This window comes from Aquila chrysaetos, chromosome 17 (assembly GCF_900496995.4).
Source record: "Aquila chrysaetos chrysaetos chromosome 17, bAquChr1.4, whole genome shotgun sequence".
In the NCBI taxonomy this organism is placed as follows: domain Eukaryota; kingdom Metazoa; phylum Chordata; class Aves; order Accipitriformes; family Accipitridae; genus Aquila; species Aquila chrysaetos.
Window position 1 is genome coordinate 2597615 of NC_044020.1, and position 27585 is coordinate 2625199.

A 27585-nucleotide genomic window follows, 5' to 3' on the forward strand; every position below is an offset into this window, starting at 1 on the left:
GAGTGCTCTGGGGGAAGGTGTGAAGTAGGTGGCTTTGGGGAGCGGAGAGTTTGCGTGCCTGAGTAACGGTGGGGAAGGTGTCCTTGCATGCGCTGGGAAGGGGGCCGGGGGGGGTGCTCGGTGAAGAGCTGTGGACGCAGGGTGCCACGGCACGCGACGTGTGGGAGGGCAGGGAGTTCCTGGAGGAAGAGGCTATTGCAATGTACGCTTCACTGACTTACGCCGAGGTGCGCCTGTATGTGCTCGGTGCCCATGCCCGTCCAATAGCACAGGGCAAGAGCTTCTGGGGGTCCCTCCATTCTCCCTCCGTATGGCTGGGGCTAGACCTGGCTGTGTTGCCTGTGGCCAAGCCACCCCTATGCCAGCCCCTTCGTGTCCGCGGGCTCTTCCTTTTGTACCCGTGCCAGTACCCACTGCTCCAGCGACTCCAGTACAGCCACGGACCCCTGCACCGCATGCCCGCCGTTGCGCTCACACCCCGTTGCTCTTCCCCCCTTAGAAACCCCATGCTTTCCCGTGCCTCCCCCATTTCACGGGAGCACACAGGTACACGCGCTCGCCCTGATGCCGAACCCTGATTGCTCTCCGTCATCGTCATCGCTAGCAGTATCACGCTGTGACACTACCGAGCTTGTTAAACAAGCCTGGCAGAGTGCTTGCCTGTGCCGTCCCTGGTGCCAGGCCGGTCTCCCCTCCTTCCCTCGTCCCTTCTTACCCACCTTGCGCATCTCCTTGCTCTCCTCGTGCCTGGGGGAAGCTGGTGCCTTCCTGGCCAAATCTCTGCTTCCCATAAGGTTTATGTATTTCTTCACCATGATAAGGTTTTGCAGTCACATCCCCTGATGCCACTATCAGCCAATTTCAGAGCACTCGGGGCTGCTGGGACCTTGCACTCTTCTTTGCATGCAAATTATGCACATCTAGCACCAGAAGAAAGGAGGAAAGGAGAAGGGATGAGTCTGGATGCTTTTACAGGCTTTCTGCTCCAGAGACTTTGCCCCCAGGAGCTGCAACATGTGTCAGCGGACAGATACATGGGCTTTGCTGGGAGATGGTAGAATGGGCAGAACTAGAAAAAGTGCAAAAAAAAGGGAAGATCTCAGGGACGGAGGCAGTTTAAGCAGGGTTGGTGTGGCAGTGGTACGCCTGTGTGCACATGCATGTGTGCAGGTGCACAGAATAATACAGCTGTCTCCCAAGTGAGTTCCAGCCTCATAACTTTCAAGGATGTAATTTTTTTGGGTGAGCGATGCTGGCTGTCTGCGTTTCATGTGTAGTTTGTGTTTGTCTGCCTGTGTTGGATGTTGATGAGTATTTGTGTTTTGCATGTGACAGAATATGGCTGGTGTTTGATGATGCTGGGGCTAGCATTTAGGATCCAGAAGGATGGTATGCCACTGTGTGGGCTGAGTTAGGTAGGTAACAGTATCTGATGCGATCAGTTTGTATGCTGCAGGCGATTCGTAAGCATAGTATTTTTGTGTGTGATATGCAGCCAGCGGTGCTTGCTTGACTTGTGTTCGTAAGCACGTGAGGATGTTTTATGGGCTTTTGTTTTCTTATAGAAGTGTGCGTTGTGGTATGCGGGTGTGCTGTTTGCACTGATATAGACGTTTGTGTGTGAGTACGTGGCACATTTTCTGGTCTTTGATATGGAGGTGGGCTTATTAAATGACGTGCTTTTGTGCAGTGACAGTTACGCATAAGTGGTCAGGAGTTTGTGTGGCAGATATGTCCAGATATTCAGCATGCATTTGTACAGTGGTCATTATTTGCTGTGCTGTATACAAATGTTTGCGTGCTGGTATGAGCGGCGGAACAGGCTGGGTGGATTTGATGTGGTTGTGTGATGCTTGTCTGAAATCTCACGTATGCGTGTTAATACAGCTGTGCGACCTTGTAGGTGCAGGACGCATGTGAAGAAGCACCTCACCCTGAATTTTTAGGGGATGTATGCAAGGTGGTGCATGGGGGGGGGTATGAAAAGGCTGGCGAGCGTGTGTGTGCACAGCGTGTGAGTGTGAGCCGCGTGCGTGCCGGGGGGCGTGCCGGGGTGATGTGAGCGGGGCTGGGAGGCGGCGTGTCTGCGTGCGTGCGTGCGGCCGCGTGTGTAGGCACGCTTCACCTTCTCCCGGCACCGCTCCCTCAGCACCTTGCCCTGCACCGGGCCGGGTGCTGTCTCCTTTTCGTGTGCAGTGGGACAGCTAGGCTCTTAGGATACAAGGCCATCCTCTTTCCATCCTTTAAAGCTCTTTCCATCCGTCCGTCTGTCTGCTCTGCTGCCCGTGTCCAGTTGTCTGTTCCCATAATCACCGGTACGCCCTGGCTAGCTCACACCCCACACTGCCTGTGGACTCAGCAGCTGTGCATCTCTCCGTCCCTCCCACACACACACACATTCACGCACACACACACACACCCCCTGGATCTTCATCTGTGGTATATTCAGTTGCCATTGGAAACCTAAGAAAGAAGTGAATCTACCCTCCAAGTCTTAAGCTGGTGGTTTTTTTCCCTTTTCTTTTTTTTTTTTTTTTTTTTTCCCTCCCCTTTCCTCCTCTCCTCACAGAAGACGAAGTCGTTCGCAATGAATCCATGGCAGCTTCGATCGAGCGGTGAGCTGGAGCACCTACTCACAGGCCACTCCTTGATGTGACCGAAGAGAGGCCTTTCCCAGCGCTCGCCGAGGAACGCAGAGCCCTGGATTTACCTCCCGCGCACCCGGGCACCCCCAGCACAGGCACGGCGAGGTAAGCCAACCTCGGCACCTATGTCTACGCGCTTCTCTCCATCCCTCCCTCCCTCCCTCTCGTCGCTTGTTCCCCAGAGGTGCGAGGGAGGGGAAAGGCAGAGGTTTCTGCTACGCTGTGAACAAAAATCTAGCCTTTCATCAGCCCACCCCCCCTTCCCGTAACGGGGAGCTGCTCCCTCCCTTCCGACCCCCTTTCCTTGCAGCTCCGCATGCGTGTGCAGGGAGGGCTTGTTTGCAGAGCAGCAGGGGGAAGAGCTGCGGGTCCCCCCGGCCGCGGTCCCGAGCGCGTTCCCTTCCTTTCCCGTCCCTCCCTTGGCACACACCTGTCTGCTTTTCTCCCTACGGTGTTTTCCTCCCCTTCCCCTGTTTCTCGGGAGAAGGGGTTAGCCGGGCTGGCTCTGCTGCAGGGCTCGGCGGCCGTGGCCTTGGTCCTCCCGGGGATGCAGCTTGCAGCAGAGCAGGAGTGGGCATCACGCTGGTGGGAATGGGGCATGCGGGGGGGGGGTGTGTTCCCCCTCCCTCCTCATCTCAGGGATATTTTGGGTATCCCGCTTTTCCCCGGAGGCCACCGGCCTCCATTTCCTAGCCAGGTACCTCCTCTGACTACCCAGCCCAGCCCGGCACAGCTTTTGGGGTGATGGGCATGCTCTTTGTCACTGCTTCTCTGCTCTCCCCTGGTTGCTCCTGCCCAGCTGGAAGGGATGTTTTCCTGCTGGAGACAGTGTGTTTCATAAGCTGGGAACGCCGTGTGCCCTGAACAGGCAGTGAAGGGGCCCTGTGCCGAGCCTGACCCATTTTGGGGCGCAAAGCTCTCGGGAACACCTAAAAGGGCCTCCCGCTGCCTGGGGCTGCCCTCGGTGCCCCTTTCGCCGGCTCCTCTGCAGGGAAGGCAGGGAGATCAGCCGCGCTTTTTCCATGCCGTGTCTCTTGCGCTGCTGGAGCTGCCGCGGCGCGGGGATGAGCGGGGAGCAGCTGTTTCTCCCATCGCCTGGGCAGGCCCAGACGCGCTGCCGGCCCTCGAGGAGCGCGGACGTGCCTGGAAGCGCCTTTCTCCAGAATAAGACCCTAAAGCAAGGAGCCGGGCAGAGGGCATGCTCAGAGGAGTGGATTTTAGAGGGGAGGTTTGGGGGTTCGCACCTGCCAGGCTGTGGTTTCAGGCTCTGCACAGACTCTGGCAGATGCTGGGGTTTTCTGAGTCAGATTTTGGGGTTGCTGCATTTCTCCGAGGGGAACAGGCCGGCAGGGTCTGTGCTGTTGCACAGCTCTGGCAGTGGTGCTGGGGTGGTGTCCCCTGAAGGAGGTGATGGGTTGCTCCCCTCCTGCCCAGGTCCCACCTGGTGATGCCAGAAAGGAGGATGCATCTTCCAGTGCATGTCCCTGCTGCCACCGCAGGAACCTGCCGTCAGCCTTCCCCGGCTGCAGTTCCTCGATGCCCCCTCTCTGACTGCCCTGACACCTACCCTTCCACCCAAACTGCTGCTTTCAACTTCTGTCTGGTGCTGCCAGCTGTTTTTCTTCCTCTTCTGGGATACCCCTGAGCCCTGCTTTTCCCTCTTTCGACAGCACCCCTTCCTCACTCCCTCTCCAGCACTTCCCATCCCTCGTGACCCCTCGGTGCACGCCATGCTGGGCAGGAGCAGCTTTGGGCAGCCTCGGGAAGGGCTAACGTTCCCCGGCAGGAATGTTTCTGGATGCTGCTGCCAGCTGACAATACTGTGAAGTGATTTTTTTCCCCCGTGGTTCACACTTTTCAGTGCACACGTGCGTGTGTGTGTGTTGCGGGTGACAGATTTGCATTGTTGATGTGTCACTCTTCTTCTTGGCCGGGGCCCGGCAGGGAGCGTGACCATGCAGTCGCACTCAGTTTCGTTATTGGGGAGAAAGCAAGCTCTGCCCAGATGGAGCCTCTGAAACCATTTGGCATTGGTTAAATTCCTCAGCCCTCTCAGGACATGGCTTTGGCACTGGCTCAGGGTGGACAAGACAATAAATCCAGCTCTAGGGAGCTTGGTACTGGGTCAAAACTGCTGCAGCTACATGGTAGAAAATGCTGATCCAGTATGAACTCACTCTGCTGCTTCAGATTTGTTTAGAAAACAATGTTGGCTTAACTCTGTACTGGCAAGGTTTATGTTGCGTTGGGTATTATCTGTCTGCACAACTCTAGCTTGGTGCTGGCTCGAGTGTTGTTTGTCCTTCCACATCTGGCACGCGCTCCGGATCGTGTGTGCTCTGGCTAATTTGACAGATGCAATTGCATGCCGCAGCCAGCCTGGTTCAGTCCCTCCTGTCGGGCAAGCCGGTTTGAAAGAGGGTTGAATTACAGTCTTAGCAGGGAGCAAGCCACGTCCCACACCAGGCAGCTGCCCTCCCGTTTCAGGAGTTATAACAACCCTGGTCTCCCAGTGGCTTGAGAAGTGACGCACGGCGAGGCAGAAACCCAGCTCTCTGTAGCTCTGTCCCTCCTAGCACCACGCCAGGTCCAGGGAGATCCTAGAGAGACAAGTATGTCCTCTGGCTGGTGGCCACATCTCTGCCCGGTTCTCCCCAAGGGCTTTTGAGCGGTGTCTCGCCTGCTGCCCTGGAGAACCTGTGTGTACGGGGACGAGAGGATGACACCGGTCGGGAGGATGGCAGGCATCGCGTCGAAGAGGAAGGGGAGGGAAGCGTTGTCTCAGCAGAAGGATGTCGTTCTCCAGCCCTGACCACCCCACACCCCCCTGGTCAGCGCACGGGGCCCGGGAGAGGCGTTATCATTCCTCATAGGATCGCGATGGCAGAAAATAGGGTTGCACCATGGGCGGGAGCCGAGACAGCCCCATCGGAGGCAGGTGTTCACTTGGGACAAAGTACGAGCGCAAACCCTTACCGTTAAGCTGTAGGGACTTTTTCCAGATCTGTCACTGAGGTGCTTGTGTCGCTGAGGGAGGTAGTTTTGTTTGCAGGGTGGGGGAAAGGGCAGGAAGGTGGTGAGGGGTGGTTCGCCTCATGTTTGTGTGTAGACGTGTGCAGGTCTCGGGTGATAAGGAGGAGCATTTGCTGAGCAGGTTTTGCAGTCTGAAGCCAGCTTTACTTTAAAGCCCAGCAAGATGCGCTCCTGGGGGTCGAAGCCAAGAGATGACGCTGCCTACAAAAACCTTGTTGCTGAGGTCTCCTGAACCCTAATCCCAGCAAGGTCTCTCACCGGTCACCATGCTGTGCCTCAGTTTCCCCTACCTTTACGTGGGGCAGGCTGTCGCCACAAACACTGGGGGAGAGGCGGTGGATGGGGAGGAGGGATGTGAAGGCGTGCTTACCGTTTGCCCGGTGCTTCAGGCCGCTCAGAGGGACGCTGTGGGGAAAGGGAGGTGCAGCCCGCGGACTCCGCTGGCACGGCTGCCTGCTGACCTTCGCAGGGGGCTGGATGCTGGAGGAGAATCCGTAATGACCGGGGTGCTGCGTGCCAGGGCCAAGGCACTGATTCACTCAAGCCTCTGTTTGTTTGGGAAGAGAAAGGGAGTTTGTGGCTTGTCGCTTGGGAAACAGAGTGGGGATTCAGCGGCGGAGGGCAGGCTTCTTGGCTGGGCCTCCCCAAGCAGCCATGCCGTGTGCCCGCGTGTGTGTCAGGGGAGCAAAGGGGACCCTGGTACAGGCAGCCGGCCGTCCCCGGCCCCCATCGCTTCACCTCCCCCTTGCAGCCCCTGCACGGCCACTGCCGAGCGGCCGAGGACAGCCCTGAGATGCACGTGCCTGACAGACCCGCGCTCGTGAGGCGAGGGAGAGGAGTAAAAGCCCTGCTAGAAGAGCGGCTGGATGGGATTCCTGCTACCTCCCTGCCCGGCTTAGCCCGCACGCGGGAGCGCGGCATCTGTGCGGGTGTCCGTGCCGCTTCACCCCAGCCCGAGCAGGCACCTTCAGCAGGGTCGTGCTTGGTGTGTGAGGCCAGGTCACAGGCTGGAGAGTTGTGCTGGGCTAACTCGGGGGATGAAGGAGACCCTCTTCCTCCCCTGAGCTCATCCCCTGTCTCATTCCTGCTGTGCTTCTTCAGGCGTGAGCCCTGCCTCATTTCGTGGAGGCAGAGACCTGCGGGCAGTGGAGGGAGGTGTCATGGAGGGAACTTAGGGGGATGGAGACACTAAGAAAGAGGGAAGACCTGACAGAAAAAGGGCAGAAGCAGCAAAGGAGAGGAATGGAGAGGGAGGCAGGAAGAGAGCAGCATGGCCCTGCAGTCACAATGTGGTGTGGAAGTCTCTTATCTAGGTATTACAGGCTAGAGTTCAACCTGACCATGTTTATACTGGGCACGGATGTGGTCTGAAAAGCTGTGGCAGGAGGACCAGCTCTGCACAGGGGACCGCTCATCTCCCATCCACCTACTTAACCCAGGGAATAAGCAGCCTGAGATTTCCTTCTGCTCTGAGCTGTCTTCTCCTGTGCACGTTCCTCTGCTCCCGATACGGAGGAGGGAGCAAGGCTGAGAAACCCTTTCCCGTGTCCTCTGTCCTCCTGGCCCTGTGGAGCCAGAGGGGGTGAGTGTGCTGCCCAGCACTGCTGGGAATTGCCTTGCTCTGTCCTGGAGGGATGTTGGTGAGGTCTTAGAGGCAGCCACAGACTTGCCTTTAGGCTGCTCCCCAGAAATACCTATGGCCACATTACCTCCCATAGGCAGTGTCTGCAGGGAATGAATTCAACACGCTACATGAAGCAGAATTTTCTCTACAATTACCCCACCAACACGTCCCATTAAGAACTGAATAGCAGCAATTAGATAAGAGGGATTTATGGAATTTTCTCTTCCTCTTTTATGAAATATACTTGAGTACATATCTGTCAGGTAAAGTAGATATGCCAGGTCTGTCATAGGGTAGGGAGATTTCATACAGATGTTCTGAGTGTCATTTTTGCTGGGAGTGTGGCAGTTTCCAGAAGCTGGAATGCCAGTGTTGGCTTGCAGGTGAACATCTACCCACAGTCGGTCATGTGTTCTCTGTCACACAAACCTTTGGGTGCTTCTTGCCCATCTTGAGCTTCCTCCCTGTCCCCCTGTTGTAGGACCGACGGGCCATGTGGCTTGAAGTCAGTGGCATATGAGGGCCATCAGGCTGTGCCCTGATCTGAACTGCCATGCCTTTTAAAGCCAGACAGCATGGTGAGAGCTATCGAGAACCAGCCCGGCACAAAGAGAGAAACACTCATATAATGGGGCTACTTATTTGAGTTCCCCAGCATTTCCCATTGCGTTTCATGTCTTGGGGCTGATTCAGTTGAAAGGCAATCAATGGAGCTAACAGCCCAGCATTGTTCTGCTCACCTTCTGATTTACTTCTTTTCATCCTCACTGGGTTTCATCTCCTCCCAGGTTCACGCATCCCCCAGCACTGAGGTCACTTTCTTTTTATTGCACCTTAGGCTGTATATAATCAAGCTAGCTCCGTTCCTGCCCTGAATCTTCTGGGGTCAAGATGGAAATCACTATTCAGCCAGAGACCCAAACAAATGAGCAAAACTAGCCTGGTCGGTCAGAACAGGGTGGAAGTTATCCAAGAAAACTTGCACTGATCAATTCCAGTCACCTCCTGTGTTTAAAGTGACTCAGTATCTCCATTTTTAGGATGTTGCTGGGGAGCCGAATTCTCTTATGATTTCTCTCATATCAGCCATCCCTACCAACGGTGTTTGTGAGATTCTTTTCCCATATCTGCTTAGATGAGGAACTGTTCGAAACCATGCTGGTAGAATAATGGGTGCTGGGACAAAGCCAATCATAAAAGAAACCAAAACCCACTGAAAAAACCACAAAACCTCCCCCCCCTTTCCCCGAACAATAAGTTATCAAGTCCAGATGGTTAAACCCGAGAGTTTGGAAGGAGCTTAAGTGATTGAGCTGCTAACAAAAATATGCAATCTCTTGTGAAAAAAAGCTACTGATTCGGGGAATTGGAGAAGACCAAATGTTGTACCTATATTTAAAAAAAGGCTCCAGTGATGATCTGGGGAATTAAAGATCAGTAAGCTTTGCATCTGTATCTGGTAAACTAGTGGGAATGATAATTAAAAAGCAATGCTTGAAGACATCTGGAAGATTGTGGCCTGATAGGGCCTAACCAGCACGGGTTCAGCAGAAGAAAACCGCATCTTGCTAATCTCCTACAACTCTTTGAATGTGTCAATAAAGCAGTGGATAAAGGAGAACCAATTGATATAATGTATTTAGACTTCCAAAAGGCTTTTGAAAGAGCCTGCACAAGAGCTACTAAAGAAGCTAAGTAGTCAGTGAGAGACAAAATATTGACATAGATCAAAAACTGAGTAGGAGACTGAAAGAATGAGGGGATTAAACAGTAAAGTTTCACCATGGCAAAAGGTTAACGTGGCCTCCAGGTTCTCTTCTAAATCCCATGTGATTTACTGTATTGTTTAATGACTTGGAAAGGTGGGAGGAAAGATATGCCGTATGAAAATTTGCAGATGAGACAAAGTTATTAAGTTGGCTGAGGCCAGAAAGGGCTGTGAGAAATGGCGGGGAAAGAGAGCTAAGTTAAATGAATGCGCTGCGCTCTGGTGAACGAAACTCAGCATTGATATGTTCAAAGTAATGTGCGTTGCAGGGCAGACTCGCAACTTTTTAGATAGCCGCAAAGGTCCTGAATGAAGGGTATGAGCCAAATGAAAAGTGTGGGCAGATGTCAGGGAGCTCTTTGCAGAGCTCTGCCCAGTGTTGTGCTGCCCTTGAGCAGGCAAAGTAGCTGTTTGGCTGCGGAGGCAGCGGGTAGAGAGTACTCTGGAAGAGCTGCGAGACTCTCAGCACACCTGCCTCATTTGGAATTGCGTGCTGAACCGGGGTCTGCCTATTTCCGAAGGGATGCTGGAGAATTGAAGGGGCTCTGAGGTGAGACAGAAAGCCTGTGAACACCCCCAAGTGAAGAGAAGGAGGAGACAGGGGTTGCCGGTGTCAAACAGCGGGCTGGGAGGGGATGTTGGAAGGAAATAAAATTATGAGACTTATGAGTACATCTGTCCTTCCTTTCCCCATCACACAGGACTGAGGGAATGCACAATGAAATTAAAATGTATGGGATTCAGGTTCACAAGGTTGGACTGTGGAGCTCTAAGTCGTGAGATTTTTGTCAGGACCAAGAATTTAGAAAGGTTCATAGTGGGCTTGTGTATTTTTGTGGAGAGCAAGAATATGCACATGAGCTTTAACTAAGGATGAGCCCAGTTTTGGAGCCTGAACCTTCAGGTTCAGTCTTCAGAGCTTATATTAACCTGCAACTCATAGCGGGAAATAAGAAAATGAAGATAGGAGCACATCGTCCTTCATCTGTCTGCTTTGAGGTTTTTCCACCTTTTCCCCCCAAAAATCTGGTGATGTCTTTCATGAGAGTCAGCCTGGACATCTCTCTGATCTGGAATGGTTGTTCCCCAGCTTGCACCTTACCTTAATAACACCTACAGGGACATGAGCAGTGAAATTCTGTTCATGTCCCAACTCTTCCTAGCATCACATGTGCTCAGGAGCATCCTTAAGCTCAGGGATGAATGGGATCAGATTCCCTCCTAACATAAACTGGCATAATCATGTTGAAGTCAATAGTAAGAAGCAGGGTTTTCAGCCTCTGAGTTTGAAGTCAGTTCCAGTGAAAACCAAACACCACACACACACATACAAAAAATGCAAACCCACCTAAACTCTTGAAATTGCCCGAGATCAGAAACCTAACCTGGAAAGTTCCCAGACATTCCTGGGAGATTGCCCATGCTTCCACCTCCTGCCTCAGCTATAGATGTGGGAATCAGCTCCACGATAACAGGGTTTTTTAGTCTTTCCATTTGCCAGACCAAGCTGAAGCCCAGAATTAAAAATCTGCTGGGGCTGAAGGGAGAAGAGAAGTCCCTGAGCCTATTGAAACTCTGAAACCTTATCTGATTATTTCCTCCTCTCTTCAGTGTAAGAAGCTGAATCTATAAACGCCTCCTCCCTGTCCCACAGCGTTCCCTGCCCAGGAGCATGGTCCCAGTTCTTGGGAGTTTTTTTACTGAATACATGATATAGGGTGCTGAACTCATTAACAGCTTGGCTAACTGAGCTTGTTCACAGAGTTTGATTTCTAGCTATTTGTGTGTAGCACACACAAATCTCAGACTCCGCTTAAGATTGTCTCCTTCCTGGGCAGCCCACAAGGTGTGAGCCGAGTGACTCCTTGCGCAGGGAAATGTTTTTAAGCCAGGAAAACAAACACCGAGGATCATCTCCACACTCCACTCTTTGCTGGATCTCTGAGCTCTCTTATATTCTTAGAGCTGTGATTTGTTTTGGTGGGTATCTCAGAGCTACACCCACTGCAGCTGATGTGGATAGAGTGGGAGCAGCCGGGCTCGTGTCCCAGTGCCGAGAGACCTGGGGTCAATATCACACCTTTCCACGGGCTTAAAAGCTCTTGTATGGCCAGAGGGAACTTTGGCAGAGTTTCAAAGCTGACATCATCACAGCCCCTGCGAACCTCTGGGATGGAAGCGACATCTCCAGCAGCTCTCCTGGAATCCAGGAGCTGGGGACTGCGGGGGCTGAGAGACGCTGACGTCACCCCTGCTGCGTGCCAGCAACCCCAAGGCTTCGGAGACGGCTTGATCACCACTGCTCTATTATAGCACCTAAAAAGACCTCTGGGATCCGAAGATGATTGCATCTCTCTGCTCTATTACAGCAGCCAATGAACCTCCGGGACCAAAGGATAAATGTACCATCTCTGGAGTATTATAGCATTTAGAAACCTCGCTCACTGACTCACAGCTGTCTTCCCCCCTCCACTACCACCACCTTCAACTTGTCTCGGCATCCAGCCACCTTCTCCACTGAGGTGTAGCGGGATAATCCCTGTGCTTTTACATCATCTGGCTGTGTGCAGCACCGAGATGACACCACACTACCTTTTCACTTCTTAGGGTACCGGGGAACATCGGTGTTGTGATGCATTTGCTAGCCCTTTGGTCTACGAGTGCAGCAAAGGACCACTGCAATAGAGCGTTTCCACTCTTAATACAGCATCTGTGAACCCCTGGTACTGCTCTGCTGTGGCAGACCATCTGCTTTTGCCTGTTACAGGGTAGGGGCTCTTCTCACACTGTTACGGATGTTTCAGAAGACAGCTCAGCATCTGGGAACGGCCATGTCATATCAGCAACTGGAGCTTACAGACAGGAAGGGGGATGCTTTGAATGCCTGGTCAGCGATCCTGGCATTTAGAAAGCACAAATTAATTTCTGTGACACCCTAGAGAGGTGGAGTTCTGTCGTGTTATGAACCTGACTTGTAGATTCTGGGGAAAATCCTAAAAGCTTTTGGTAATAGAGGTTTTAGTGAGTTTAATGCCGATGGAATTAAAAGTCTCTAGGCACTCGTCGTGAATGGATTTACATCAGGGAGATTAGAAAAGGGAAAACGTTATTGGTGTCCAGGAAACTCAGGAGAGCAGCTGTCAGCTGGTTTAGATGGAAAGTTCCCCAGCGGGCAGGCGACCTGACAGCCAGGCAGCACACGGGCGCACACCCTGTGGGGTGGGCTCGCACGCTCACGGGCTGGGGACGGGTCCCAGGGCCCACTGCAAGTCACGTCACACGTGAACTCTTGCAACGTTTGCACTAGCCAGTTTTACGGACGCATCGAATGTGAGCGAACGCAGTGATCGCCTCTCCATTTCGGCTGGCACGCTCTTACTCAAAGACCCAGATGCCTCATCCAAGTGCTACTGGCCTTCCCCGGTGTGTTCATTACCATTGACTCCTACAGAGGAGCGTGGAGGAGGAAGACCTGCCTTCCTCCCTGCCTACAGGGACACACTGCACTGGAAGGACTGCAAAACAGTCTCTTCCTTCATGATGGGCCTTTTACTGTCCCCTTTCTTCCCAACAGAAATGCACCTGACATGTAGCTATGAAGTGTAACTATAAAGTGCAGTTAAAGGCGAGACTGGGCAAGATCCTTATGGAGGAATTTTGTGAGGTTTAGTAAATTCATAAGGGACCACATCCAACTCATGAAATCCACTGGCTTGGACTTGTCTGGGAGAGTAACCTGGGGAGCCATCACTGTATATTGGCCAGGTTCTGCTCCTTTTTCTAAGGCCTCAGTGCTTGAAACTGCTGGAGAAAGCATCCTGGGGTCAGGTGGCCCTTGTCTGTGCTCCTAGATAAGAAAGGCATGATCCTGGAGGGTTTGGCCTTTCGTGGACTTCCCTGCCGGGGCTGTGTTGCTGAGGCTGTGCTCTTTGCTGAGGGATCATAGAGGCAATAGAAGAAAAGACACCAAGAAACCTGCACGGAGAGTGAGAAGGGTTTTGGCCTTAAGTACATGAGCTGGTTATGCTCCTCTCAGAAAGGCTCTGAGAGCTGATTTGTCTGCTGTCCCTCTTGTTATTTCTCTCCACTGTCCTCATCACTTGTTGGTGTACCTTGTTGAGAGTAGAGATCAGGGTTAATTCACCCTGGCTTTCTCCTTAAGTGGGACATCATCAAGCTGAGGACTCAGTTCAAATCCTGCTTCAAAGATCTTTATCTCCTCTGCAGCGTAGGAAAGCTGGCTGGGAGATCAGGCTTTGCTAAAGCAGGGCGCTCCCTGCCCCAGGGGAGATGGGCAGGCAGGAGAGCAAGGTGCTTTGCCAGGGCAGAGGGGTAATAACCTGACTTTTATCACCTGAGGGCTCACAAGCACCACCTCTACCAGCACGCCAAGAGCTACCCTTGCTTTGTAGCGTGAAAATAATGCCCTGTCCACAACATACAGCAGGGAGCTGGGATTCATGCCATCCTTTTTGCTCCTGTTGGCTCTGGGGGGCTGGGTGGGAGGGGAAGGCTGCTGGAGTGGTTGACAGTTCCCTCAAAACAAGGCAACTGGTATTGAGTACCAGGAGCAGGGCAGGCACCGATGTCTCTGATGTCCCTCCCGGTGAGGGGGTGGATGACATCAGGGGGTCCACGCAGGAGGAGGAGGAGGAGACGGGAGAGAGGAAGGAGGGTGAGCAGTCTCAGTGCCTCCCCAAGGGACCCCTCTTGTGCTGGCAGGAGGTGGTGGGAGTGCAGGCAGTCGGGGAGGGGGGATGCTCTCCTGGCAGGCTGGCATGCCGCGAAGTGGCAGGGAGCGAGCACTGTGGCAGACAGCCCTTGTCCCTGGGCTCCCATTCGTCAGCTGGGAGATGCAGCTAGGACAGAAGAGGGACTTTTTAAAGTAGAGCACCAGTTTTAGAAGCAAAAATATTAATATGGTGATTGGGGACGTGGCAGTGCATGGTGAGCGATCAGCAGTGATGTCTGGGCAGGAACTGGAGCTACCCCTGGAGGTGCAGGGCTAATCTGTGGTGGGGAAGAGAGTAAATCTATTGCTGTGACCGCTTATCCCAGGAAGGTGTCTGACCCGGCACTGCTGAGGATATACTTGTCCTGCAAATGTATTGCATCTGAGCTGCTGGGCATGCAGGTGCCTGCCTTTGGATGGGTACACAGCAAGATCGGGGCACGCTTCTGCGTGGGTTGCATTGGCACTGACGGAACCTGTGTATCTCAGCAAAGGGAGCCACTCCAGAAACGGCTTTGCAACTGGCACTGCAAAAACTTTTTTGTCCTTCCCGCATCCTGGGTGAAAGTGCTTCTATCTCACCGTCGTCTTTCTTGAGGCACCTCTGTATCTGTCGGTCTATCCACAAGTGCAAAAAGAACATTGGTGCAGGTGCTCCCCCCCGCCTGGCTGTTGTAATAAGCTCATTCAGGCAGGATGTGCTCACCCCCTGTAAACAGCAGTCGTTGTCTATTCCCCGGCAGAACCATGCTTCTGGAGGACATCTAGCACAACTAACTCATCGTGACAACCAGCAGCAACTTCAGGCTGCTTTCACAGAGCTGTTTGTGGACTCACCTCAGCCCTTTAGCACAAGCTGTACACTTGCAGGAAGCCCTGCCGCTACAGAAGAGAGAGGTTTCTGCTTTCTGCGAGTGGTGCGTCCCTGGCAAGTGCTGGTCCATGGCTAACATGTTTGTTGCTGACAGGGCAGCTATCAGAGCTGCAGCAGTAGCCATGGGTAAGGCAACTTGTGCTGCCGTGAGCTTTCTTAGCAGGCGTGAGATGGGAGAAAGGGGTTCTTCAGCTCAGCGGGACCGCTGAGAGCACACGGGCTTTGCAGCTGTAAGGATGCTGTGAAGTTGTCAGCTGCAAACGGCTGTGGTCTTCAGGCCTTGACTTAGATGAGGGCAGGTTCGTGAACGCACGATGGGACATGCTCACTGCTTTCCTGGAGATGGGAAAAGTTATTTGAGGGCAGCCTCTAGGATTTTCAGGACCTGTCAGTTGCTTTCTGGTACTGAGGCAATCTGATATTTTCCTGTTGGGACTGACTAGCAGAGTTTCAAAGCCCTCTCATTTGCATGATTAGCAGTGTTTATGCTCACTGTTTTTTTCAGGGACTGCCCTGTGCATGAAACTGTATCCTCACCACAGAGCACTGGGCTGAAGAGAGTAGTGGAGGGTGGAGGCCGAGTGCACCTTTGATTTATTGGAAAATTACAACATTGCCTGCAAATCCACGTGGATGTCAGCATGGTTTATATTATCTGCACCATGGCGGTGTGTTACATTCTCGCAACACGCGGGAGGGTGAGAAGGGGCTGGCTTTTCATGGGGAGCTGCCTCCGGGCGTTGCTATTTTTTTCCTTCATCCTTGGAATTGGTGAGCCTGGTAGTGTTGCAGGGTGACATGTATGAGGAAACCTGACACGAAGCTGAAGGACCCATGGGACTGTATCATGATGTAGCCGACAAAGTGAGCTGCTTGCTGTTGCTTTGATGTGATCATACGACAGTTTGATGCTTTATTCAAAGCACTGGTTACAACTTCCTTACTCTTCTTTCCCAAGCACTTCGAGGCCAACCAATGTATTAATAAATTAGAGGGATTAAAATAAACAGCGCTTTGAAAATCATTAGACATCCCAAATGCCTGGAAACAAACAGCAGTTGAAGTAAAAATACAAATGCAAATAGGCTAAGAACTGGGCCATAAAATATTGTAGCCTAGTCCGGGGGCAGCTCTGGAAAGAAAAAAATGTGTTTATTCCCTTGTCTCTTTGAGTCGGGACAGATGAAGTAGTACTGGGGTACCGTGAATGAGGAATGGTCCCTGCCCCAGTTCCTGCAGTGGTACAGAGCCTGCCCCACCAGTGGCTTTACTGGCTGCAGAAGAGGGATGTGGGGAGATGAGGCCACAGGGCTGAAGCTAAGGCACGATCTGAAGGCTGCAGACTGGAGACCATCTGGGTGAGCAGCTGTCCTAGGCAGCTCCTTCTGCTGCTCTTGGTCCTGACCCTCACCCTCCAGGCACTGCATACCCAATTCTCTCCTCCTCTCAGCTCGTTGCCTTTCTCACTCCAAGTCCAGCTCCTCCTTCCCTCTGTGAAGATCCAGGGACCGACAGAGCCAATTCACACAGCATCCGTTTCATTTTCCCTCAGTGGTACCAAAGCTGGTCCCCCAGCATTGGTGACCACATCAGCAGAAATTCTGGCTGCTGCCAGGGCGATGAGAGACCATGTTACTCAATGACATTTCTTCTTTCTTCATCCTGGCTGAGGTGATGCATTTATTGCTGTGAACTGACTTTTTTTGTCAATCTGTGCCAGCTCGCAGACACACTGTAACAGCACTGTCCCGATGAGGAAACACAGTCCCCAGGGATGTCACAAGGGGTACAAGCAGTGGATGAGAGTGTGGCTGATGGTCTGATTGCTATAATGTTTTGGGTGGTGTTTATAGGGAATTACCTGAAACAGGAAATGTTTGAGAAATGCATCAGAGCAACACACATATCTTTAATGTGTTTAAAAAACAGTGGGGTCCTGCTTAAGAAGTGACAGTAATGAGGGCAGTCAGTCTCAGATCTATGACTGCGGGATGCTTTTAGGCCAGAGAAGCGCTAAGGAATCACAACTGGCTGATGCTCCCAGCCCAGCAGGGAACGGGGAGATCCAGTTTTTCAGGCCGTTGTTGGAGGTCCTGTGTTGGTGAAGGAGATATTCACTGCCTGCGGACTGAGCAGCCTGTCCATACTCAGAGAAGACCATGTATTCGTGAGGAGGAGGAGGGGTTCAGCTGTGAAATGTCCTGCTTGATTCAGGAATTGCCCAGACCATCTTGAGTTTCTCTTGCGTGACAGACTTCTCAAGCATCACTGGCCAGGGAGAAAGCAGTCAGACAATAAGAGAAAGCTGGCCTAGGAAAAGGCAGAGCCTGTCTGATAATTGAATACTTCTCCCTGCTTGGCCAGCATGCTGTGAGTGGAAGGCATCGTGAGGCCAAGTGCCTGCCACTGCCAAGGGACTTTTCCCTTCCACACAGCCACTGGGATTTCTAATCCAGGCTGGGTAGGACAATGCTGTCATGTTAGTAATGGTATAACTCTCTTAGCAGTCTACCGGTGTGACAGAGTCACAAAGAGAACAGTGTAGGCTGAATATGCACTCATGCTTGCTAAGCCTGTAATCCCAGCTTTGATTTTCTCTCCCTCTCTTTCGATTTTTTTTTTTTTTAATAATCAGTTCAAACTTAATAAAAGTGATTCACTAGTTGCCTGTTTATCTGTCCTTGCCGCGGCATCCAATTTGGATTGCACAGGGCAGAAGGATGGGGCAGAGAAGGAAGAACTGGGAGACGAGTGGGGAGGCTGGAGAGTGTCCCTTTTTCCTCTCTCCATGGAAACTAAGGCTGGTATCTTTCTGTGAACCTGAAAGTCTTGGCTGTTATTTCCCCCATGGGCAGAAGAGGTTGGTGATCAGCTCTGTTCTCCCATTCTAGTTAGATATTTTGTGGCTTTCTCAGTAAAGCTTCAGCAGCTGTTAGCAGCTGATGGGAAGTGTTTGGTGGTCTGTGGGATGGAAGAAGGCAGGGTGCGTGAGTGCCCTGGACTTGTCTGGACTGTGCCGTGGTTGTTACACTTGCATGAGACACGAGTCAGTGATGGAGCTAAGCCCTTCCAAGGCTGTGCTTTGCAATTGTGTCTGAGAGCGTGTCTGCACCTCTTTGAGGCTGATCTCTTTTCTCTGCAGCTCCGAGCAGACCCCAGATGCCCCTCAGCCCAGGCAGCTGCAAGACCTGCTGTGGGGCTGATTCCAGCACCATAATGTGTTTCTGCATCTAAACCCTTTTGACCCTGTCTGCCTAGGAATCTGACCACCTCTTCTCAGAAACCACTTGGGCTGGGCAGTGAGATTCACGGAAGGTAGCCAGGGAATCGCTGGATATGCGTGTGAAGACTTTTGCCCAAGAGCTGATGATAAGAACTGCCTTGCACTGCTCTCCTTGCCCTGGGCAGTCGCTGGCCTGACTCACACCTCAGCTGGTCTGGCCCCAGGTCCTTCTCCCAGGGTCAGCCTCCTCCCTCTTTGTCTCCAGCAGCAGGCACAGCCCTGCTGAACTGCTCTGGGCTGCAGATGGCCATGCTTTTGGCTGGGTGACACTGAACACGGGAGACACGGAGCAGGTCATCCAGAATAAGCGGTTAAGTGTAGGCTGGTGCGTAGGAGGATAGTGAACAGGAGAGGGCAGAAAGGTCAGAAAAACTGAAGATGTGGACAATTGTGGAGGAGCATTAGAGGACTATGGAAAGGTGAGTTCAGCTAGCCTTCTGCTTCACCTTAGTCAAATACTGTTGTACCCACGGCTCGCCGTGGCAGGACTGGTCCTGACTCCCGAACAGCTGTGTCCAGGTGACCCATGCGTGGTGCTGAGACAGCCTGGCATAGAGAAGGCAGCTCCCTCTGAAGCTAAGGGGAGCTGTGGGGCACTCTGGCAGCTTGTGGGGTGGTAAGTGATGGCAGGGAGCATGCTGTTGTGCAGGATCAGTGAAGCACTGCTTATCTCTCAAGCTGTCTGCTTCTCTTGCTCTTTGTGAGTATCTTCTCACTTCTTCTTCTCATGTGCTCATATCACCTCTCTTTTCTTTCCCTCACTTTCTTTCTGTGCTTGGTGCATGGCCCAGTGAATATAATGCATAGATAACCCTCTATTCTCTCTTTTCTTTTCCTCACCATCTTTCTCACTCATCCTTTCTTCCTGTCTCTCACTAACGCTCTGTTGCTCTCTCTGCCAATTTATTCTTCTCTTTCCTCCCACACTCTGTCCCCGTTTAATCAATCTCAGCAGAGGCCTGTTTTCCACCAGAGCTGCTGTTTCACGCTTACTCCCATGGAGGGAGGGTGGGCAGGTGTGTGGTTAAGGTATCAGGTAGGAAGCAGGAGAGCTGAGCTGAGACTCTTTTTGGTGGCCATGGCTGAGTCACGTCACTCATTCTGTGGCTTGGCTCCTTCCCTTTGACACAGGAACGCTACAGCTACAAGTGAATCTGTAGTGCTTAGAGGTTGCAGGGCCAAGGTCTGTGAAGCTCCTGGAAGCGGGCTAGAGCTCTTTGGGTGCCCATGCAGTGCTTGTTTGTCTTTGGTGCCCAGCTAAGCCCAGAGTCTTGTGCCCAGACTGACACATTGGAGGCACATTCTCAGCCCTGCCCATTGTTCTCTTCACAAAGTTTGCCTGATCCAGTCTTTCATGAGAAATAACCCCATGGGATGCAGGTGAGAAGACTCAGCCATGGAGTTTTGTTCTGTGGTGATCCAGAGCTTTATTCCCTGCAAATCCCCGGAGACTAAGGGCAACCCCTGTTCCTATAGGTACTATCTTTGCAAACCAATCACACCGAGTCCCTGCCTCTCCCCTTCCAGCTCTTTCTCTTCTTCTCTCTCTTCCTGCCATGCCGCTTGTCCACCTTTGCTTCTTTTCAGCACGGTGTCCCTCCACTTCCACTGGGAGATTTCACCTCCCCATGGCAGCACACGCTCCGTACCGGAGCCTGCCTTGCCTGCTAGCTGTTGAGGGCTTGCCCGGAGCTGCCAGATGCTTGCACCTTCTTAGCTCTCATGGGTAGGAGTTGCTATGGGAGACAGGGAGAAAGAAAAAGTGCCTTCCCTAGCAGCACTAGGAGCCAGAAGTCTTCCATTGAGTGGAGAACACCCCCCTCTTGTGCTCCTTCCTCCCCTCAGCCCCCCTTTAGAGAGCACTCTGCAGAAAGCCGCCTTTGAAGCCCCTTAATTAGTGTCCCGCGTGTCCTGAACGGAGCCCTTCATTACCACCAGCAAGAGGCACAAATTGGCATGTGTTTCAGGTTTGGGCTCAGCGCCAGAATTTTGTTCCAGTCCCCTCCCTCCAAACCTCTCCAGCTTCCCCCCTCCTCGGCACACATGCATGCACACACACTCACTCTCTCTCACCGAAAAACACATACACACAAGGGATCCTGCCAAAAAAGAGACATCCCCTCTCCAGCATCCCAGATTTGAGGGAAAAAACCCAAATGGCAAAGGTCACTCTGCTCCCTGCCTCCCCCTGGCTTGCACTTGGCTCTGCTGACCCTTCAACATATGCAACTGCAGGTTGGGGGTCATTATCAGCCCCAGAGTATCTCTCACAGCCTGTGGATGTACTCAGAGGGTGCTAATTAGTGAGAGAAGGGCTGATTAGGTTAGAAATTAAGTGTTTATTTTCTCTTCTTTTTTTGTGTGTGTGTGTAAAAATAGTGGAGCCAGATGGAGTCTCAGGAATGATGGGAGAAAAGGCAGCCAGGAGTCAAAGGAGGGGAATCTGTACCCCATCTCCCCGCTCCCGCAGGCACAGGGCCCTGGGTGACCAGGCACTCTGCAAACTCACAGCATTCCTACAGCACACATGCAGCCACCACACACGCCCTGCGGCTGTCTTGTCCTTGATGGGATTGAGCTGGGCTTCTCCTCTCTGCCCAATGTTCTGTAGAAGCTTTTGATGCCTGCAAGAGCCTCTCATCTCCATCACCTCATCTTTTCCAGACCAACCTTAACCCCTTTGTTTACCCCCCTTTTTTGACCTCAGGTCCTTCGAGTCACTATTAGCAGCAGCAGGCGACAGGTTACGAGCATCACCACCCTTTCAGTGCCACCCCCTGTCTTGGCGGTCTCTCAGACCCCATGGGCACTGTCCCCATAGAGACATCCCACCTCACAGGGCCTTGCCCTGCCAGACTGAGGAAATTCGGTCTATCTCCACCATGGACTTTGCCTCTCCATTGTGAAAGTTGCAACACAGGGCTCCCAAAGCTGATGAGGTGTCTGATTTCCAGGAACACCAAGGCTTCTATGCCTGAGCAAACCCTGTTTCTGCCCTGACATCAGGCCATTTCTCCCCTGCACCCTTGCTAGCCTCAGCCTGTTACAGGCTGTGCGATAAGGAAGAACGGATCATGATATGACTCAATAGCAACTTTGCCTTGCTAGAAGGCTATTCTGTGCTTCCAGCTCTCCAGGGAGCAGCTCTGAGGCTGTGAGGGGGAGTTGGAAAATCATCTCCTTCCTTCCACTTGTCCCAAAGGAGATCTCTGGGGCCAGTACTTTGGATGCATTGGACATTGAGCCTTTCTCCAAAGGCCACAGTTTAGGTTGAGAATACTCAGGTCCCAGCAGGCTGGAGGAGAGGGAGGGAAAGAGGCTGTACTTAGCTCTGCTCTACAGCTTGCTTTCTGGGGTGGGAATTGCGCTGGCACACTCCTAAGATGGTGCTGTCACAGCTGGAGGTTGGTAACAAGTTCTTACCACCTTGGGGGGTAAGAACTAGTCAGTGTGATGTGCTGGAGGAGTATTTACAGGGAGTATTTGCTCAGCGGCCAATGGGGGGTTTGTGATCCCTTAGCATCATGGCTAACTGGGATGTGTGGACCCGATGGCAGAGGAGATTCTCTTGCTGACGCAAGCTGGTGAGCCCCAGACTCTTAGTTGCACTTCAGTGCCCTACTAGAAAGTGTCTGGTGCACGGGGGCTTTGTACCTATGAAACAAGAAGTCTGGCTTCTTGGGACAGTGGGAGAGAAGCTAGGGGACCCCCAGCTCCAGAGGTGTACGTGTGGTGGGAAGAGGGGATATGTTTGTGTGCTGGTGTTCCTCAGGCTGTGTGCTCTGAATATGACTGCATGCATGACTGTTTTGCTGTTGCATGAGGGGAGGGCGTATTTGTCTGTGTACAATTCAGGCCCTATTCCCTTTTCATTGCGACAGTGCTTTTTTACCATGTGGCTCCTGCAAACAGCCGAACAAACAAACAAACACACATGGGAACCCAAACTCCCTATTACCACCACATTGCAGATGCAGCCTGGTTTGGCCTGTATTTCTCCCGTTGCCACAGCAACGGTAAGCCAGGGAGTAAATTAGAATATCCTCTCTGGTGCTCAACACCCCCATACGGCAAAATAATAGTGACAGTGTGGAAAGCCTGGTCTGTCTCTCCTACCTCTCCTTCCCAACTCCAGTTCAGCAGAGACCCTTCAGAGACCTGTCATATGCCTGTCAGAGCCCCAAGGAGATCACAAGCCTCCTCCATAGGTGATGAGGGAACACCATCTTTGCTGTGACTGGCAATCACCCTTATTCCCTGCTCCGGTTGCTGTGTCTCCCATGGCGGGTGTTTAGGTCTGAATCAATGTTCAGTGTTCGTGGTCTCAGCTCAGCTGGCTTTTAATGAGTCCTGTCAGCTCCACTAGAGACCAAACAGCATCCAAACCAGGCTTAGCAACCTGCTTCTTGCTTCAGCAAACTCTGCTTACAGCTGGGAGATACAGAGCCTTTAGAGAAGAGCAAAGCAATCAAAGCACATTTAGGACCAAGCCTCCTGTCCAGCTGAGCTCAGAAATACGCTCGCTGGGACAGCTGCCAAAAGGGCTCCACCAGCTACGCTTTGTGTTGGCCTTGGGCACTTCCAAAGTCGGCGATGTGCTTAGGAAAGAGATCTGTCTGCCCGGAAAGATGAGTCCTTGGGAGGAGAGGAGGGACGGCTGTCCCTGGAACGGCTGTGGGGCAGTCCCGTGGAAGGAGGGGAGAAGCCGGACTTGCATTTTTCTACAGCAGCTCTTTCCATGTACGTCCTAGTTTGGAGATTCTAGGTGCTACCAAAGCCTTGGAGAATGACCCGCATCCCCTTTTCTGCCAGCAGGCGATTATAGTGTATCCATCATTTGTGCCTCCCCCAGCTCTGGCCACGAGTACCTTCATTAGGAATCTCACTGTGTTCTTTGGCTGGATTTCCCCTGAGAATCCGATTTTAAGGCTCCCCAGTGATTGCTAATGTGTAAATACAGTGTGCTTCAGCATGGCAATGTGAGTGCCCGAGTGGATTGGAGCTGAGAACTCTTCAGCAGCCGAAGAACCTCCCCACGGCTCCTTGTTGTGAGAGCCACCTTGTGTCACAGGGAGACGGTCGGTGGGAGCCCAGCCTGGCTCTAGGCGTGCTTACAGATCAGTGCGGATGGGTGGACCCCCAGGCGTCCTCATGTTTCTGTGGAGGACAGGGGAAGAGGCAGGAGCGGCCTGAAGAAAAGGCAAAAAGGACCATTTGATGATTAAATGCTAGAGCACAGCAGCAGTGTAAAAATATACATATATCACAAGCCTTAATTAACACAAGTGAAGGGAAAAGGAGGAAAAAAAGCCACTTTTTAAAGGTTTCATAGAGACTATAAACTGGCAGCAGAGAAAAAAAACATAATACATGCAAATTAATGGCATAAATTTAGGGTTACTTAACTTCACAAATGTTAACAAGCTCATAAAAAAAAAAAAGTCATTCTTTCCCAGTTTCCTGTCGCTGTTTGTTTAATTCTCTCTCTCTCTCTTTTTTTTCCCCTCCGTTGAGAAGATTATGTTTTCAGTATATTCCTCCTAAATTAATTCTGGCTCTCTCTCTTCCTTCTCCCTCCCTCCCTCCCTCCTTCTTCTCTGTCTCTCTCTCAGTGCCTGCCTCTGTCTGTTTGCCTTCCTTTCCTGCCTATCTATCATATTCTTAATGTCCCCATCATCATAATATCTAGTCTTGGATACAATACTGTCTCATTTCTCTCCCTTTTTCCTTGCCTGGCTCTCCCCCGCTCCCACCCTACCCTTCTTCTCTCCAGCTCTCAGCTTTCTCCCCTCTTCTGTATTTTTTTTTTTCTGTAGCAGTCTGTATAACTCCAGCCTGGTAATGCTATACACAACACTGCCAATTTCCAAACATGCGTTTTTCCCTGCCACCGGCAGACAAAGGCGGCAAGGAGCAAATTAAGTGGTCTCCGGCTGAACTGCTCGTTTATCAACCATTTGAATGGCTGTTTGTTGCTGCAGACTGTATAGCTGGAGGCAGAGGTAAGAGTGTGTGGGCAGGCTGCGTCGGTACGCCACAGTCCCACTTTGAAACAGCTGGCACAGTTCCCCCTACACCGTCCCCTTTATTCGAGACTCTGCCTCCGTACAAAGGTGGATCATAAAGGGCACGGTAGCTCCTTGCTGAGCCCAGGAAGTCATGAGCCCTTGAGGTCACGGTGTCTCTGCTTCCCGCGTGTTTCTTGCTTTGCTTACAGATAAAACTAAGTTTAGAAAACTCAGGCAATTGCCAGTTTAGCTCTGCCAAAACTCATTTCTCAAGAAAGAGGACATGCGCCTTTTGTTCTGCTTCTTTTAAAGCCACCAAGGACACCCCAAGTTGCATTACTCGTGACGTAACCCGTCCTATCCGTGATGCTACAGCGTTCTGTTCTTAGGCTCTTGTTCTCATTGCTTAAAGGGAGGATGGTTAAAAAAATAAATCTCGCTTTGACTTATGGACCAGACTGAGTCATAGGAAGACATCATTAAAAAAAAAGGGGGTGGATATCATCATTTTTGGCCACAAGCCATCCCTGGAGCTTTCAAAGTAGCCTGTAAATATTACTGCCAGCTCTGTTGCAGTATCAGAGACAGCAGTCCTGGCCAATAGCTTTTCTCCTCAATGGCCCAATTCGGTACTTCAGAATACTGGAGAGCAGAGGAGGAAATCAGTGTTTTATTCAACATAGCAATCTCAGGAAAAGGGAGGTGAAATTACAAGCCGGAGTCCCCGGGCAGCAGTGAAAACAAGAAAATCCAAACAAGCAACGGGAAAAAAAGGAGAAGTCTAAATTTCTCAAAGTGAGAGAAAGGATGTTGGTGGGTGGGTAACAAAGAGGCTAGGAAGAGGAAGCACAGAAGGAGAATCTGTTGTGTTTGGAAGATGTGGGAACCATCAACACAGATGTTGCAGAAGAAAGCGATTGAGAAGCTGAATGGGACTTGCATAGGTTTACAGTTGGGTGCATGCTTAAGTATGTTGCTAAATGGAGACCTGAATGAGTGAGAAAAGAACAAGAAATAATCATGCGGGAGTCCCCGTGCAGTATCAGCCTCTGTCCAGATTGACATCACAGGCTTTCCCACTGATTTAAATCATCGCTTTTCCTGGGTAGGAAATGAGTCAGGGTGACTACAGAGCTTAGGGTTTGGCCTATGCAGATTAAGAGGAGTAGTAAGGAATAAATAAAATACAGCATATGCAAGGGTGACTAAAGACTGGAAGAGGAGCAAAGAACAGTGTGGGGGAAAGAATACGGGCTACGGTGAGGAATGAGGAGGGACTGCCAGAAGAATTATTTGCTAGGGCTACCTGATGAAGCCTCTGGACAGAGATTTAGGGGGATGTGGCATCACTCCCTGGTCATGGAGTGTATATTACCTGGGTTAGTCGGTGAGACATTTACGTGCCCCTATTAGCTGAGTGATACTCCTTTTTTTCTGTCCTTTCAGCTTGGAAACAGTCTGGAGCAAAGTTTGTTTCTCACTGAACATATTTGCAGCACCTAGGAAACCAGAGACCCAATATCAGTTGTGGCCTCCATGTACTCTGCTACTAAGACTATCGAAAGAGGCAGAGCAGCAAATAGGTGGGAAAAAAAAGATTGAAATCTGGACTGAGCAAGAACAAAGGAAAGGTGGGGAGTTTTTTAAATTAAGTTGTCCCCTATTTTTGATTGCTTTATAGCTTGAATTAGCTTTGGCCTACATAATTAAAATGGAGGATGACGAGGTGCCACCAGAGACAATTACTTTGTTGGGTTATTTGCATGGATCATCTGTTTGCTGCACGGCTGCTGTAGGAAATGCAACACCATGAGTAGACATATATAATTGTAGAGAGGGGGAATGAATAGATGTGTTTCAAAGAACAAGGAGAATTCTAAATGTCAGCAAAGGGGTATATGACTCAGTCATTGGGAAAATACTATTATTGGATACGTAAGTAGGACTGTACAAAGCACTCAAAGGAAGGATGCTACTAGAAAAAAGGAGAATTAATAAGTGAAGGTAGCATTTGGATAAGTGACAGTGAATGAATGAGATGTGCTGTAAGTGCCACGAGCCAACACAGGGCCTGGAGTGAAAGCAGAGGGAGAATGCAGGGTGAGGGTGGCAAAGGATGAAAAGAGAGGGATCACGGACAACGAGGAGGAGCGTTACTGGAGACTGCTGAAACACAATGGAACGGATGAGTGTGTGTTAAAAGACTCTGCTTGGCTTTTGGCAGAATAACGGTGACAGCGTTTCTGTTTTACTGAGTGGGGATTAAGGAAATAAATGAGGTGGAGCTCCATGGGAGGAGAGGAAGTGGCCGTGCTGGGGAGGCAGGAGGAGGCCCAGGACTCAGCCGGAGCTAGCCTCCGCAGAGGTGGGTTAGGCTGCGAGGGATGAGTGGTGTGGAGGAATTCTCCCTGTTTTTCGAGAAGAAAAAGCAGTGTTTAATTGTAACAGATGATGTTGTATAGATTACGGACATGGTTGAAAAGAGCAGTGCAGGATCAAGGCATTTTGCATGAGTTCAAGCCAGGCACCGAGAATAATTAACTAACGCTCCTGGTACAGTCGATGACAAAATTGCAGATTTCTGGAGTCCGGAACATATTGAACTTGAAACCTTTCAGTTGCCAAATCCAGGGCACCATCCCAACAGCCCTGTCCCACAGGTCTGGCTGGTCATCCTCACAGCCTGAAGGGCTGTGTGCTAGCACGTTTGCCCAAGCAGAGGCCGAGGAGTCCAGCCACTTTGGTGAATGGATCACTCCAGTTTGCAGCAGGGGGCCAGGGGATCTCCAGTCCTGGAGGAGGATATTTCCAGAGCCTTTAGTTTGGGTCCAGCTGGGAGCAGCACCAGTTCTTATTTTGGTTTTGAAACCTTGAATTTCCAGCAAGCTGCTTTTTTGGCTGGCTTGGGTTGATTGAGTTGGTAGAGAGACAGATGTAGGTGGATAATGGGGAGAGGGGGTGGTAAGTGGCAGAGCTATTGCCTTAGCGAGAGGGAAGGATGCCGTATAAGTACTGCCAGTCCCCATTCAGTGAGCAAGTGGTGAGTCAAGGGTAGATACTGAGTCAGCAAGAAGGCGGACGGGTGGGTGGGTGGGTAGAGCACCCTGGCTAGCTCAGTACAAACCACTCAGCCACACCGTTGCGCTCAGCTCCCCGTGGGAAAGTCGCAGGCAGTGGTTCAGGCTATGGCATCCCGGTTTCTCCCCTTCCCATGCAGTTCCCTGGGCTGCCTTTCTGAGCCTGTGGGGCTTCAGAGAGGGCCCCTGACCATGGCTTCTGGTGGGCACTTTTTTTCCTTACATGTTCATGATCCTACTTGCAAACGCTGCCTCTCTGCGAGGTGTGGTAGTAAAAGAAGATGAATAAAAACAGCTAATGAAGGTAGAGATCACCCTTCAGCCTGTCTCACCCCAAAGATATCACTCATGCAGTCAGGGAGCTGGTGAAAGGTAGGAGCGGGGAGAGAGAAAAGAAAGAAAGAAAAAAAGAAATGAGGTAGAAACGAGAGTGAGAGAGAGAAAATATTTGAGAGATGAAAAGAAATTACCATACGGCAGGATCCTGTTATTCAACCTAATTTTCAAAGGACTGCAGCTGTCGCACTGAGATAATCTGTTA

The 27585-nt window shown here is 51.5% G+C and overlaps 1 long non-coding RNA gene across 2 annotated transcripts in view; it reads left to right on the forward strand.

Annotated features, from left to right (window-relative positions):
* Positions 1-27585, forward strand: part of LOC115352846 — a 51488-nt gene that overhangs the window by 15488 nt on the left and 8415 nt on the right. For both annotated transcript variants that reach the window (XR_003927288.2, XR_003927287.2), the window contains one exon: positions 2570-2750. This is a non-coding gene — a long non-coding RNA (uncharacterized LOC115352846). The remainder of the gene's footprint in view (positions 1-2569; positions 2751-27585) is intronic.